This window comes from Centropristis striata, chromosome 11, assembly GCF_030273125.1.
Source record: "Centropristis striata isolate RG_2023a ecotype Rhode Island chromosome 11, C.striata_1.0, whole genome shotgun sequence".
In the NCBI taxonomy this organism is placed as follows: Eukaryota; Metazoa; Chordata; class Actinopteri; order Perciformes; family Serranidae; genus Centropristis; species Centropristis striata.
Window position 1 is genome coordinate 19,446,116 of NC_081527.1, and position 17,393 is coordinate 19,463,508.

A 17,393-nucleotide genomic window follows, 5' to 3' on the forward strand; every position below is an offset into this window, starting at 1 on the left:
CACATTTTAATATGTTTATAATGCGTTATGGAGATGGAAGTGTTACCATGCTATCATAGAGTGTAATATCAATAAAGAAAAATGCAGTGTTATTTCTAATTGATAAAAGTAGCGCACAAACGAGAAGTAAAAATATGGCTAAATGTTCAGTCCACACAGATGAAGCATTTCCAGCTAAAGCTCTGTAAATGACTTCGAGCTCTCGCTTTGTTGTTGTATATTTATGTAGGAAATCCTTTTAAGAGGCTCTTAAATTTTGTGTTTATTTTTATCAGCAAAGTGAAGAAAGGGCTTTGGTAGCATAAATATTCAGGGAAGATTCTTCTGACACGCCAATCAAGAGCTGGCGCGGGACACAAGCCATAAAGGTAGACTGTAACAGTAGCCGGTATATGGTGATAATCTGCGCCTGAAGCAAGACTGGGCAAGCAAAGACACATGTGGTGGTGAGCCAAGCTCAAATCCCCTCTGACCTTGCCCCTTTTCCTGCAGCCAGGATGAGATGAAAGGAAGTGTCGATGCCTCTACTGCCCCCCAGAGGTACTGGCTTCACAGGCAGGAAAGGGAATCGTCTTCAAGGCTCATCTTCAAATACACCACTAATGGCTTGTGTGTTACATAAACTCCACTTTGCCTGATGAGGCCTGAGTTTAGATTTTGAGTCATTAAACCCGGCTGTCAACACTTTAACATTATGATTTACTGCTCTTGGAGAAACCAGGGAGCTAGACATGAAGTTCAAGGTACTGTAAGTCCCAACTGTTTCATGCAGGATCCATTTAATTTTTCATGTCAGTGGAAGTACAGAACAAGCACTAAACCACTGAAAAAAGGGCTACCTGCAAATTCCTTGAGGAATCCTAAGAAACCGTCCTAAGTGAGCTGTTGGGAAATTAAATATGCTCTCTGTCCTTCCTCTTAAGAAGTGATGGTTCTGGCAGAGTTCTGGGAAATGTAGCACAAGCGATGATAGAGGAAATAAAAAATCACTAACACAGGGACTGTCTAAGTATGGCTGTCCTATCTTTTTTTTTCTTCCCACACAACGCACAAGTTTGTCAAGATAGTTTATAGCCAGCTGTTTCATCTTTCAGCAGTCATGGCTGGAATTAATAGACCCTTAAACACAGGCAGCTGTGAATTTTCTATACTGTGGCTTGTGGCATCAGGAATAACAGTTGTTATTCTGATATGATGAAACATCCCTCTTCAGTATGGTTTCATCTCACTCGAGAACAAGAAAGCAGACAGACAGCACAATATGCAAACTCAATTCCACAATCAGAATGTTTTGAAGTGGTTTTGATGAAAAGAGGTGATCTCGCATTTGTTTTGTACGGTTATTTAAAAAATATATTGTATAAATATGAGGCTATGCTGACATTTGATTGGCATTTTGCGTGGGTGCTTTTGAAGAAAAAAGGGATTAATAAAAATTTAAGCAATGTGTGAAGTCAGTATGCAAACACAAGGGTTTCTGTTTCACAACCAACTGTCATATGTAAATGATTGATATGCTTTTTGTTTATTTGATACCACTGACAAAAGAAGTATAAGCAGATTTCTTTTCTTCCAGTGATATGCGGCAGCACATTTAATACTTCCTTCTGCACCATGATGAGTCAGGGTAAATCTATACACTGAATATAAATAAGATTGTGCCTGCAGAGCTCTCTAGTCTCTCTCCGTACCTCCTCTCTCAGCAGCAGCTCCACGCTGCAGGACCAGAAATCTGGGAGTCTGAACTGTCAGTGACCTGAGCAGCGAGCAGCTCCTGCTGAATCTCCATCTGTGAGCGTGTGCAGGGGGCTTGTAAACCTCACCAGGAGCCTGTTTTGCCCCATGCTGTCAGGACACATGGTTTTGAACTTGTTATGAGATCAACTGCCATGACAGGCTTTTTACCTCCTGATCAATACGAGCATAATGCAAGAGCTACTGACCATGAACCCAGCATCATTCATTTTAACCGTAAATTAAGCATCTCAAACAACACTTTTTTCCAGTTGCTCCATATTTAAATGCTTAATTTCTTAATTCTGCATATTGTTTTGTGTAATTGATCCATCCATCCATCCATCCATCCATCCATCCCTACAAGAGATTACAGACATCCCTCATCCAAGCTTCATTTTCTCTTTTTAGGGAGCACCATGGTGTTCTCAGGGTAGACATGATGTATAATCTCTCCATCGTGTTCTGGGGCTACCCCTCGGCTACGACATGGACATGCCAAGAAAACCTCCAACAAGTTGTGCTGTGAGGCATCCTGATCAGATGCCCGCACCACCTCAACTGACCCCATTCAATACAAACGAGCAGCAGTTCTACCCCGAGCTCCCTCCGGATGTCCGAATGGTTCACCCTATCTCTGAGCCCAGCCACCCTAAGGAGGAAGAACTAATTTTGTCCGCTTGTATCTACAATTTCATTCTTACTGTGTCTACCTCTGCATCACTGCTGACGCCGCACCAAACTGTCTGTCCATCTCACGCTGCATTTTACTCAGTTCAGTCATGAACCATGGCCTCAGACTGACTGAGGTGATTTTTATCCCAATCGCTTCATGCTCGGCTCCAGCGAGTGCTGAAAGCCACAGAACCACATCATCTGCAAAGAGCAGAGATACAATTCTGAGGTCCAAAAAGACCCTCACCTCACCCTTTCCAGCTGTGCCTTGAGATCCTGTTCATAAAAATTGCACACAGAGTCGGTAACAGCGTAGGCCAACACCAACTAAAAATGTGCTTGAAGTTGTACTGAGCATACAAATATTTATACATTTCCAAAATCATCGAAAAAAATGAATTGGTCTTCCCCTGGATGATCAATTTCACACCATCTTCTTTTTCTTTTCCATTCATTCTAATGGACTTTTCTAGGATATCTAGATCTATGAATACTGTCATATGACTCCACTGAATGCACAACCTAATTTGATTTGACTCAGTTGAGTTGGTTGTTTTTTTGCATTTGTGTATTCACCTTTTCTTTGTATTTAATTAAAGGTTTCCAACAATGACAATAAGCCATTTCAGGGCAACAAGCATACAATACAGAAAAACCACCAACACAACAACAACAATAGATAATAAGGCACAATAAATAAATTAAAAATATTAAATTAGATAAATTAACATTAATAATTCCCATCTACATCTTTCTTTGAGTACTTAATTATGGCTTGTCTGTAAAAAGGTAGCCACAGGTGTCACAGAACAACAATGGAGGGCATTTTTTTCAGCTGGTGACATGTCTGACACATTGTTGCGCTTGTCTGACCGGCTCATTTCTCGCCAATATGTGTATTATCCTGCAAGGGAGTATTTGACAGCTCCACCACTTTTAAAACTGCGATTAGGATAATTACATAGGACCGCTTTTCATCTGAAACAGAGGACAACTTTGACTGTAGCACTTGAATATCAATCAGGCTCATATACAGGATCTCACCTCTCTGTATAGGTGGGTCAGAAACTTTGGGGGGAAAAATCACTTTCATATGAAATCTATCTGAAGTTAAGTATTACTTTTGCAGTCAGAGTATACCAATGTCAAGCAGCTGAGAAACGCAACATAAAAAGAATTGGCGATACACAAATCTCAATGGAACTGCATCCATATCAAAGCCAATAATTATACGGCAAGAGCCTTGTCTGATTGCAATAGCTGCTAGTGAGAAGATGAAAGAATAGTTTACCATGTGATGTCTACCTCGATGCCTTTGAAACAGCACCACATGTGGGGTAGATTGCTTTAACCTTTAAGTGGTGTCAAAAAGTGTGAGAGGCATCCAGGAGTCAAATGGACATTGTGGCATCATTCAGGTGGCAACACATCTTGTGTTTACTCCCACTGGGCTGCAAAACAACAGCCACGGCTGCCCTTTTACGAGGGGAGATTTTGAGGTACGCAGATAGATAGCTGGACGGACTAAAAGGACTAAATCATGCTTTGTTTCTGTTGCCATAGACCTGTTAAACCCTGGACAATTTTTTTCTTAAATGGGGTCTGTTGACTTTATTCAGCCTTTGGTTGTTATAAAGGCTGGGGTGGATGTTTACATAGACGAATGAGTTAGAGAGAGAAAGAGAGACAGAGAGAGCAGCAACTTTATATTATTATTGTCTGACGATAGAACGATAGATAGAACGATAGAACAATAGATGGATAGAACGATAGATAGAACGATAGATAGAACGACAGATAGAACGACAGATAGAACGATAGGTCGAATGGTCTAATGAACGAATGGTCACCCATTGATCGGAAGGTTGGTGGTTCGATCCCAGACTGTGGCAGCCTACATGTCGAAGTATTCTTGGGCAGGATACTGAATCCCAAATGGTTCCCGATGCTGCCTTCATCGGTGTGTGAATGAATTCCCAATGGTGGCAGGTGGCACCAGTGTGCCCTGGTAGCCTCGGCCACCAGCATGAATGTAGATAGATAGATAGATAGATAGATAGATAGATAGATAGATAGATAGATAGATAGATAGATAGATAGATAGATAGATAGATAGATAGATAGATAGATAGATAGATAGATAGATAGATAGATAGATAGATAGATGCGGACAGACGGACAGACAGGCAGATAGATATCAAGTAAGTGAAATTTCTTGTACATTGTATGATTCAGTTGGCAACTTTTCTTAGATTAAAGTATGAAGTATTGCAAAATCTGGATGGACAGATAGACAGACAGACAGACAGACAGACAGACAGAGACAGAAATGTGGATTCCTCCGTGCTCAAGGTCCATAAAAATATGATTTTGAGTTTAATGTGGAAAAAGTTGACTTTGCTTGCACAGAGGAACGACATCCGCCCCATTCAACACCTTTTGGGAGAGATTAAAACACTGACTGTGAGCCAGGCCTTAGCGTCCAACATCAGTGCCCCAACCTTACTAATGCTCTTGTGGCAGAAAGCAAATCCTTGCAGCCAGCATTCAAAAATAGTGCAGAGAAAAGCCTTCACAGAAGAGCAGAAGCTGATATGCCAACGAATCAATGACTATGGATGGATGGATAGATGGACAGATAGCATTCACACTAAAAAAAAACACACACACAATTTTTGACCCAGTACTGTTGGCTTCTCAGCATCATATGTAACAAAAGACAGAGCAGTGTAACAAAAACACCAGATGTGGTGTCAAAAACAAGAGATGTGATCTCATCTAAAAAACCTGCTCTACATTGTTCAAGAGATTTTGAACAAAATGAGTGGTGAATGTATCAGAACAAGCCAACCTAATACAACGTATTACTGAGCCACTAATAGACAGGCAGAATAATATCTGTAGTAGAGGAAGTAGTAAATGTGCCAGTGGTGGTGTTGAGAGGTTCTCACAGCATACAAAGGGAAAGTTGTTAGTGTTCATTGGCCCGGCAGCTCTGCAGAGGCCTGAGGATAAGCCTTAAGCCAGAGCACAGCAGATAGCCAGGAGTGAGGTGAAAGCTCAGACAATACTGTTCTGAGGCTCTGAGGCAAGCATCCTGCTGCAATGGCAGACTACACCAGATAATGTGTCACACAGCAGCACGTTGGTGCCGCAAACAACAAGACCCTTATTCACACTGTCAGGGGAGGCTTCATGGAAAGAATGAGAATCTACGGAGGGAAGAGTGTCAGAGGGACAGGGAGAGCAGAGTGAAGAATGAAAATCTCTTGAGTGGGATCTTAAGAATAGGTTAGTAAAGGTGTGATGCTGCCTCGCACAAAGAATAGATCTAGATTTCTTTCCGTCCTTGCCTCTGTAGGAATTGAAAAGGGCCGGCCGGATAATATAATTGGTTCCAGGAGCGGTGAATGATGCAGGGAGGGACTTAAACGTACCCCAAGAAACCTGACAGTACATGCTGGAGAAAGAAAAGAAAAAAGGAAAACAAAATAAATGCAAGTTGACAGGCAAAATGGGGGACAGTTAGGCTTAGTGTTATTACCATGACAAAGAGAAAAGAGCACAGTGTCTACTCCCTGCATGGAGGGTGAAGAGGTTTAAGGACAGAGCAGCAGGAGATGAGGAAGTGGCACACTGAGCTGTGCGTGTGCGTGCCTCTGTGTGCTTGTATCAGCCTGCGGGTGTGTGCGTGTGAATCTGTCGCTCTGCGTCTCCCTCTGTCATGTGTGTGTGTGTGTGTGTGTAATCATACCTCTTGCGAGGCGTAGCACTTTGTCTGCTGTGATATTAATACTCTACAACTAGAACATAACTAGGAAGGCTCGTGGAGGACTTTCTCCACTTCTAACGACAGAAATGATTAAGTATGTTTGTTATATGCTCACGCAGGGCCCTAAAGTGTTACAGATTGAATCAGCTGCAATAGAGACAACTATCAAAGAGTTATAACTCCTAAGGGGCCCTTCAGGCATGCATGAGACTGATTACTCCTCTGCAGGGCAAGAAGTGACATCATCCTTGGCTGGGAGCTGTTAGAAAGAAGGCTAGCAGAGAGCATGCTACATATACTATCTTTGCATGCCTCACACACAACTCCCAAGCATTAGCATTGAGACCGGTTTACACAGTTGACTATGGCGCTTTCCATCAGCAGACCACATCAAACATCGGAGGACAGGGTTAATCTCTCCCCGTGGTAATACCCAGAGGTTTCTGCAGAGATGCAACTTTTCAGTCTGCGAGCCATTCTCACTGCTTGATGTAATGACACGAGCAGATGAAGCCCTCTTTTACATTCTCCCTGCTACGATATTGAACAGAGCTTAACTCATTACAACACAGCGAAAAATAATTGGATGAATCAGTATCAAGTGAAGAGTTTCGTTCCAAAATTAGATTTCCACGGAGCATAAAACATTACTCACAAAACAGCAAGAGGATGCAACCTTTCATTTCCTTTCCAACAGGGCTTTGAAGTCAAAGTAAACAATTATGTGAGAGGTTTCTGAAATAAAAATATAAAGTAATTTCATACTAAGATAAAAGACAATATATGTGCGTGGAATTACAAGTGGAAAAGTGGACTAGAGAAAGCATAATTGAAAAATATGTTTTGTTATACGTAATTTCATACATACTGCTTTCGGTCCTGGAAGCTATGGAGCCCTGAGAGCAGTGAAGCTCAAAAAATAGCCCATGGAAGAACAATAAATAAGTTCACAGGGACAATACTTCTATCGTCTATCTTCTTTTACAGGTATATTTCTGTCTATACTTTGAAAATAAAATTGAAATATTTTTTTCAATTTATTTTAGAGAGGACAAAATCTTCGATTTATGGTTGTTGACTGAATTGTCCCCAGTAAGGAAATAAAAACAGAATGAGGAAAACAGCACAAAATAAGCAAGAGAGGTAAAAAAAAAAAAATAATAATAATAATAATAATTTTTAAAAGACACAATGAGCTGGACGACAGATAAAATCAACAAAACTGAAAGAGACAGACTTGAAGTTAACGCAAAATGGAACACGGCATGAGCTGTAGCAGTGTTTAAAGACTGGTTAACCAAAAAGAAAACATACTGTGAGAGTTACGGGCACAAAACCTCAATCAGGTGCTGTAGTCCCTAAAGAAGAGTTTATAGTCGATTATAACACTAAAAGGCTACAGAATTTAGGTTGCTATAAACAGTTCCAACCATAGAGACCGATGCACTTTATGACGATTCAAGACCCTGAAGCGAAGCATCACCCTGCCAGCGTTCATTACGTATTAATGACCTGTTGACTGTGCATTATATAAGGTATAATGCACAGCAAGCAGGTCATAATTTCATAGCAAGCTAACTTTCTCAGCTTGCTGGTTAAATGCTTCAGTATGCAGTACAGAATAAACATTACATCCAAATTAGCTTAAACTAGCTGGTTAGCTGAAAAGGCTGGAGCCCATGTTTGTTTAGCCACCAGTGTTTTCAGTTAAGCAAGCTCACCACAGTACTATTGATTTCTCCACCAACAGTACACAGACATGAACATACAGTATAAATATATAAATCCTGGAACAGTTGCTGCTCTGGACATACATGGATTTGCCCATCTCATTAACATAAATGCTTTAGGAAAATTGGGAATCAGTTGAGGAAAATGGGAAATGGGGCATGGGGAAACTAGATGATGGATAAATTATTAAATATGTGCTAAGAATAGAAAAAAGAAAATAAAGGAGTTGTAAAAACCAAATGAGCTACTGAAAAATACATAAAAGTAATAAGTTTCAAATTCATTTTGGTGGTGAAGGAAATTGTTTTTTTTTAACCAACTGAATGTGCGCAAAAAGGAAAAGTGTCACGTTTTTATTTCTTTTTACTCTCATTTTAATTGCATAAATAAATTAAAGGTGTCACAATTTAGATGCTAAATCGATAATAGATCAAAATGAGCTTTCAGCTTTGATCATTGAAATCAAAAGCAGGATCCTCGTACTTCCTCGGGAGACATAGTTTGAACAGCATACAGTTGGTTTACAGAGAACTCATGTTTTCAAAACAGTATAACATTCATAAATTCTATGGATGGATTATTATGAAATATGGATTTTTTTTGTAAGCATAGCATAGTCCCTGCTATGTTCTCTCTAGATTAAGAGGTTAAGGTGGACCAGCCGCTCTTCAAATAATATGCCCGTTATATCACACTCCATATAATGTACGATCTTTTTAAAGAAGAAGAAGAATCGGAAAAAGTGAATGACCAATGAGCTGTTGATTTTTTCAAATCAAGACTTGATAGTCTAACAATGCTGAATAAAAGAGTTTAAATTGAAAACTGAATGACCTTAAAATCAAATCGTGACAGCCCTATCAGTTATATTTTTGGCTTGTCTGAAACCTTTTTACCACATTTTGTCAGCTTTAGGGCTCCACAGAAAGCCCTTGGATTTTGTCAAATCAAATCACATATACATGCATTACATAATAATAGCGGCACTGAGTGGCACTTTCACTTGCACAGAATGACTTCTCCCTGGGTTATCTATTAAGTTAAGTATGTATTATTGTGTTAAGAGGGCTAGCTTGCCCCCCATCTGTTAGAGCCACACAAGCCCTCATCAAAACATTAATGTTTTTAAAATCAAAATTACATGCTTTTCCCCAGCTGTGACACAAACAGTTGGGTAATTCATTTTGTCAGTTTCTGGACCCAATTATCTGATTAGGCATTATATTTTATTGTCCGAGTCTATGGAATAAGACTTACCAACATGTGTTATTTTCTCTCGCTGCCTGGCACAGATTTCCCTGCTGATATTTTCAACTTGTCTAGATTTTCTTGCATTGGGAATTAACAGAAGCAGCAGGTCCTTCCACAACATATTGGGCCAGACAGGCAGGTTATGTTTTCCTAACCCCTTGTTTTTAAGCACCATGCAGTGTGACAAAATTCACTCTGCAGCTCTAGGAATCCAGAGTAAGTGAAGCACAGAAAGTAAGTAAGAACAGCAGCTTCACAGTTTTACAGCAGCACTGCCCAGTTTTTACTTTTTTTGAGATTGACCTATCAAGATGAATTTCATTGTATAGAATAAACACACCACCTAGGGCTGATTCCACACTGATTATACAGTCGACACCGAGAGTTACCAGAAACCTATTATAGGAATTATGTTACAGTGAAAAAGACATGCGGTGACAACATGCAGTGATATGGATTTTTACATAAAGTCTGCACCCCCAGCAGCTAAATAGACCACCACAGTCGTGTTAACCTGACACTAATAAAAGTCAATTGGACGGTGTTGTTGTGTCACAGTGATCATGTTACAGCTCCTAGTGGCCGAAGTGTATTCCTCGTCTCGCTAAATGATGCTAAGTGGCGTTGTGCATATTGCTGTTGAGCATCACGACACAGTTTACAGCCTGACAGTTGTATTTCTAAGTGGCATAAATGTTTATCCAAACACAGGATGATGGGAGGGACAACATGGAAGGTGTGAACTGACAAATGCGTTGTGTCATTATCAACATGACATGTAACACGGCAGTGGCATGGTGCGGTGTGAATTATACAGCAGCGAGACATTTAAAAACGTAAGCGGGGCAGGGATGATGCCGCTGAGTCCCGGGTTGCCTGAAACATGTGTGTCAAAAGGAATTTCAATCACAATTACTGTGTTTTTGTTACCAATGTAAAAAACTTCAAGTTTTTATTAAGTCTTTGGCTTAGGATGATGTCAGTCATGAAGAAATGTTTGACATTATCCTTCACTTTTGTGGAAAAATTAATATTTTCTAAGATTTTTGAGAATTAAAACGCCCTATGATGACATTAACGAATATTGTGATAAGGGCTAAAATCCTTTATTTCAATATATTTCGATAACAATATATATCACAATGTTAATATATATCATCTCTATATGAAAAAACACATGGTAATGCCTATTCTTGTATATTCATGATTTAAATACTTGACAAATGGTGTATTTTCTCTCGAAGAACCTTAGTGCAAAATGAACATAATACTTTCATATCAAATGATAAATTAAAAAATAAGAGACACATACATACATTTTCTTAAAAAAATAGTTAGTATGTGTTTATTATTATCAATTTAGACAACATAATTGTGTATCACGATATCATAATATATGATTCTATCCATTGAAAGACAATAAATTATCATTATGAAGTATCGCCTAGCCCTCATTGTGATATTCTGATTTGAGCACCTTGACATCAATAATATAGCTATTTTAAATATAAATATAATATTTTTAATTTAAAATGTTTATTTAGATGTGGCTGATAAGTTTATCATTGCTTTTAGAAAAATTTGAAAAAAAAATACATTTGTAAAATTTTAAGTGACAGCAATTGTCAATTGTGTAATCTTAATATTTTCCTTTGTTTATTTTTTTAATATTTTATAAAAGGCATTAAAAGGGAATTTTTGTCCCTTAATGTCTTTTTTTAAATGTATATATTTGAGTGAGGCACTAAAATGCTACAGTTAACATATTGACAGATGGAAATCTTCATTTCTATCAAATTTAAGTTCAGCTGCTATTAATACCACAACTATATTTTGATGGATTGTGTGACGCAGCTACAGTTGATTCTGAACTTTCCGCTGTCACAAGGGCTTCAAGTATTTAACTGTTTTTCCTGTGAGAGAACAAAAGGTTATGATGTCTATTTTTGGAGGGTTTTATTTATAATATAAATGTTAACAAAGGACACAAAGGAAGCAAGAAAAAAATCATTTTTTTGTCTTTCTCGTCATGCAGAGGATAACCTTCATCTGTGGCAAAAAGCAGGTTACATCAGAAATATGCAACATCACTAATTATTAAAGAAGAGACAATTAGATTTATACTGTGGCTAGAAAATTAAAAAACTTTTTTTAAAAATTGACATTGAAGGGGGGAAAAAAGGAAGTCTGACAGGAATTTGGCTTCCCTGTCAGTTTGCGTTAGGTGTGATCTGTGCTCTGTGCCTAACTTTGAACACGAGTAGAGAAGCAGCCTGAAACCCTGAGCGACAGGGAGCAGTCTGACTGTAGCCTATATGAAAAAAAAGTATAAAATCTCAGATCTCACTTGTGAAAGCGTTCCTAAATTTAGGTCTAGCGGCCATCCTTCACCCTGTAATCAATTTGAAATAGTCAAGCAGGTCTGACCCTCTGACCAACACCTGAATGATAAAAGCTTCTTGGCGCTGTTCGCCTCAGCTGAAATTTGAGAAAAAAAAAGAAAAAGATTTCACTTCCTTTGCCAACTTTTTTGTCACTTTGCACCCACATGACACAAACTGTGCCAGCAGCAGCAGTGATCGTATTTCTTTAACACACAAATTAATGTTTAACACTCTACTCGCTACTTATTGAGTAATATTTTTACACTCCTGTAGCTGTGTAAAAAACACTTTAGTGGTGTTAAATTGAATCAGCATGACTGTACATTTCTGAACATACAGAGGAATGAAGGTTTTTTCCCCATATCCCCCTCCTGAGAAGAAAAAGCGCTTTCCCTTTATTCTTGGTTTCTCTGTATTGTTGCCAAAGAATGGGTTTTACTATGGAGTCCAAGGTTTCTTGTATTTGATTCTTGAGCATTTTGCTCACTGCAGGGATATAGGAGGAGGACAAAAATGACAGAAATGCAAACATGTCAGAGCCTTCAGTTCATGCAACAAAAGAGTGTAGGTGTTTTCAAACATACAGCCCTATTAGAAAACACACACTGCTGCTGCTGCTGAGAAAAGACATTATGAATGACTGAACTCACATAATTTAAATACAACATCATCCCCTTTATCTAAGAAGGCTTAGATGTGAATATTTATACATTTAAATTAGAATTCCCTTTCATTACTGCACTTCATAATTATATAGAAAACCTCTGAGATAATAAGAGATGCACTGAGCGATGTTGCCATACATATTTGGGAATTGAGGCGAATACAGTTTCATGTTATATTCTGAAATAAATGCAGCTTTCTTTATTTAATTCATTCATCCATGACAGTGCACTATATATAATCAGCAACCCCAAATCCATCATATAGGAACCGACCGATGTGGGATTTTTGAAGCCGATACAATACGATGGGAAGAATTCACAGATTACCAGTGTGTCGGCCGGTATAGTTATTACTTGAGCTGTAATGAAAATAAACCTTTTCTATGTTGTGCATCGCTTTTGCATGATGTAATACATGCAGTATATTACATTAGCTATCAATTCTAGAAATGAAAATGGGAAAAATAAAGAATAAATTAAAATAAATGGCTAAATACACATCAGTACTGCATGTTCAGTATCTGTCAATTTCTGCATTTAAAATAATAATTAATACAAATAAAATAAATAGATATACACTGCTGTATGTTCAGTGGCTAGTGCTGACCATTAAAAAATAAATAAATAAAAATACATTAAAAAAACAACAATAAATAGCTCAATTGTACTATATGTTTAGTATCTGTCAATTTCTGACAATTTAAATAAAAAATGTATTCAATAAAATAAAATAGCTGAATCGAACTGTATGTTCAGGGTCAATTGCTAAACATTAAAAAACATCAGTATCAGTAAATTACTGACCATTTAAATAAATAATAAATAAAATATAATAAATAGCTAACATCATTTCTAAATCATCCCATGCATTACTTTCTGCATTTTATGCTCTGTGAAAAAAATCATATTGGCATACATTTATGCCAAGATGTCTGCACATACATAGGTGCACATTTTAAAACTTGTACAGCCACAGTCATCTACACAGAACTACTGATCAGATTTCTAATGGATTTTAGTATTCCTCTATGAACTACAACACTGAGCAGCGCAGTTCATTTAAAAAGCAAAAAAAACCCATGGTTACACATTTTGTGTATAAAAACAATCACAGATTGACATTCATGGTAAAAAATAGTCATGTTTGATGTGTTTTTAATCTACATGCCTTTTAAAAACTAAACAGTTAATTAAATCCTTCAAGAGTTGTGAATCAACACACATTGGATATCCATAAAACAATCTTTCCACTGCATGACTTGTTTTGGTTTTACGTCTGATTTCATGGAATATCGGCAGAAGATTGGCAGAGGTTTGCAATTCCGGCAACAGGATGTCAGACAAAGGGAGAAGTTGAGATGCTGCTTGGCAGGAGATTCTATATTTCTGCTGGTATTATAGACAAATTAGATACGCTGCAGGCCTACTTTTTCCCCCCTATGGAAATGACCCGCATAGTGTAATTTAGGAAACATGCAGTGGACGGCATAAATGCTCCACCTTCTCTCGTAATCCCTCCTGCTGAAGGTTTTCAGTGCAGGCTGAGCTCAACGTCTGCACTTTTACACAGCAACGAGGTTTCTATTCAGAGCCACTGTGGCTGTTGTTCATTGTCTAACAGAAGTCTTCCTTTATTCCAAAAAAGAAGACATTTTAGCAGCCTGGTTGTAAGAAGACTAGCTCTGTAAACTTCCTTATTTCCTCTCAAGTGAATTTCAAGGCTACTAGTCTTTTCAAGAGATATATTACCTCTTATATTAACTACTATTCCCCTGGCTGTCATAATTCTACGAGGCATAGTTTAAGATTCAAAGAAAGAAAAGTAGCGAATAGAAGGAACAGATATCACACTAAGCAGAACTCATTATTGTGTGGCTCTTTATTCCGCTGGAGATAAATTCAGCAGGGTGGGTGCTCAGGCTAATAACTATTTCAAGTCCCACTAAAGCCCAAACATCTGATATGACTTAGGAAGCTGATAGAGGCTTGGCGAAGGAGTTCGTACAAAATGCTGGAGCCCTTTTGTCAGAGGCATCCTGCTCCAAAATCCCCACAGACATACATAATCACCTCTCCCTCATTTTATTTATTTATGTCTTATTAGTGTTTGCAGATGGCACGAACGCCAAATCGCTCAATCTGCAGGCAGTGATTTACTGCATGTAAATATAGTCAGAGCGATTTTTGCTGCTCTGCCAACGCCTTCATCAATCAAACCTTTTATTACCTGGATATGTTAATAGGGCAAATGTGGGAATAGTTTTGTTTTTTGGCTTTTTTCTACAACATTTGGCTACTCTGTCTGATCTTTTTGAGCAACTCAACGTGTTGCATTCAGTTTATTCATGACATAAAATGCATAATTTGGACCGAGTTAACCTGCAAACTCCTAAATAGTTCATCATGATAATATTGTGATGAAACCATATATCAAGACATTGTGATACACATTAGGGGTGTGATCAATGGTTCAATATTATCAATGCAAAATGAAAATATCAATACATATCATTATTTTTAAATACATTTGTATTTTTTTTTTTTTAGATATGCCTTGATTTTGAAAATCTCACTTTATATTTATTCTTATTAAAAACAATCAATTGTTTTTCATTTAACTGTCTGGGGACCATAGTAATGAAATCATATTTTAGTTTTTTTGTAAGTTGATATAAATGTAGCTGATTTTGTTAAATTGGCATATGATATCGTCTCCTATCGATGGAAGCCGTCAGAATTGAATCAAATCGAAATTTGGAAAATCAAATAAACTCCAGTACCCAGAATACCATAGTGCATACAGCTCTGAACAGGGTTCTCCTGCAGATTTGCTGGAGATGAATGTGTAAAGGTCCACTTGGAAACCAAATGTTGGTTCAAATAAATAAAGAGTAGTGTTTTCAAACAGCACAGTGCAGAATTTTCTTCATTCATTTATTCAGCATTATTGTTCAACTCCTCTGTGCAATACCCCAGTGTATTTAAATCAAACTATTATCTTACTGTGATTACTCCATGTTTGTGTTCATGCATGTAGACCTAATCAGTGTGCAGATGGAAATGTATATTTAGAATTTGTCAATAATGAATTGTTCATTTAGTTCATTTAATTAAGGACGAGTGCTAAACACTCATCCTTAATTAAATGAGAAAATACTTGGTACTTTATATTTGTCAAGTATTTAATTGTCACAGGAATATACAAAACTCAGCTTTACTATGTGGTTATTTAATATCGACTAATTGTTTATTAAATTACCAGAAAAATAATGCTATATCGCAATGTATATTGTGATTGATTGAGATATGTAACGATCTGTAACAGAATAAAACATTTTAGCTGTTTCATCCCAGCCCTACTCCAAACACGACACAGAGAGTAAATCCTTTGAACAACACAGGCCAGTCATTTACAACTGCACACAGTCATCTTTTATAACGACATTTCTTAGATAATTTTTTCACACTCACAGGCTAATCATTAAGGTCATTAAATTCGCTTTTAAATATATTCAGGGAGAATTAGGAGCACATCTGCTGCCAAGGTGTTTGACCACATTCAATCGTATTTTAGAATGAATAAAAAATTATACTGAAAGGGGCTCAGGGATATAGCGGGATTCAGAATGTGCATTTCACCACTAAAAAAAGGAAAAAATTAAATAAGTTGCTGCTGATGACCTTCAACTCGGTAAGTAGCTGCTACTAAGACAACCTCCACCGACCAATCAAATTGCTCCTCCTTTGTCTTGTGACTGTCTATGAATCCATTGTAAACAGCCCTTACATGCACCACAGGTACTCTGCAACAGGGCACACTTGTCTTAGTGGGAGGTTGCACACACATTATCAGCTCTAATCCTCTTATTTCCTTTCTCCTTTTAAAAATTTGTCTTTCCTCTCGACCTCATCAGAGGAGGTAGTATTTCTATACAACATGCCGTCTGGCAGCTGCTGCAAGCTCTCACTTCATTTTGCGGGGGCTCCATGAACCTCAAGGTCCAGAGAAACACAAATAACACATGCTGCCGAGAAATATAGAATATCTTTTTCCATGTGCTGCTCGTCTGCACTATAGGCTGAATCACTAAAGAGATCAGGCTGGCGGAGAATGCTTTGAAGGTTTTAGTCATACCCAAATGTGCTGGTTTTCCTCTCATGCGCCTCGTCAAGGTTTCTCCCTTGTGCGTCTGGATTGTAGATGCTGGGAGAGGATCTGCTACAAAGAGAATTGCAGATCAACTTCAGCTTGACAGTAGATGAATGCAGCCAAGCACAAAGAGCCTAAACAGCGTTGCCTGCACCTCAACATAAGTTAGGAGCACATTTCATTTAGCGTGCAACGTGCTGAGGAGAATGTAGGCTCGTGCATAATAACATTTTCAAATTTCCCTTTTCTTTTTCTTCACATTACCTCTAGAAAACAACTTTGTCGTTTCATAAATGGGGCACATGCTTGTTACTCGCCTTGATCAGGAGCCGTTATGAGAATTTTATTAGATACATGAATGAAAATGAGTTTCTTGTACAGACAGTGAATCAGAGGCACATGGCTGTGGTTTGCAGTACAAAGCAGCCTTTGCAGAATTAAGCGACACTGAGGGTGCTGCTGGGATTGTCCTTGCCAGGCATGATGGTTCCAGTATCTCATAAACAGACACCCCTCCTGCGCTTTTCATGCACTGGACAACCGGCAAACCCTTCAGCCAGCGGTAGCTCGGAGGGCTAAAAAACCCAGTTCATTAATGTCCAAAATTGAGAGAGGCTAGCAGGAATCGAGAAAGTTAAAGGGTCGACCACAAACAGGCAAATAACAGCACAGTACGGCATTCAGATAGAGGAACCGCATGATGTTGGAGACAAGCTCAAAATGTCTGTGTGATTTTTTTTTCTTCTTCCCCAAACACAGCTGTGTCAGTTTCAGCGACTGAGATGACGTTCAGAAGGCAAAAAAAAAATATATTTTTGCAACTTCATGTTTGTTTACACAGAAAGAATTGTGGACTGGCCTGCTTTCTCGTCCCACAACACAACCTGAAACATCTCTACATCTGAAGCTTTCTAAAAAAATACTAAAATAAAATAAAAGTGTAAAATGATTGGGTTTACACCAATAATTAAGATGTTTTGTTAAATAATTCCAGGCTTAATTCTACAGTGAATGAAAAGTAAATACTATAA

The 17,393-nt window shown here is 38.1% G+C and overlaps 1 protein-coding gene across 1 annotated transcript in view; it reads right to left on the reverse strand.

Moving 5' to 3' along the window:
* Nucleotides 1-16,365, reverse strand: part of LOC131979746 (adhesion G protein-coupled receptor L2-like) — a 141,146-nt gene extending 124,781 nt beyond the window's left edge. Inside the window, exon 1 of the mRNA XM_059343750.1 lies at nt 16,348-16,365. The gene's annotated coding sequence lies outside the window, so the exon portion shown is untranslated. The remainder of the gene's footprint in view (nt 1-16,347) is intronic.
* Nucleotides 16,366-17,393: the final 1,028 nt, after the last annotated feature.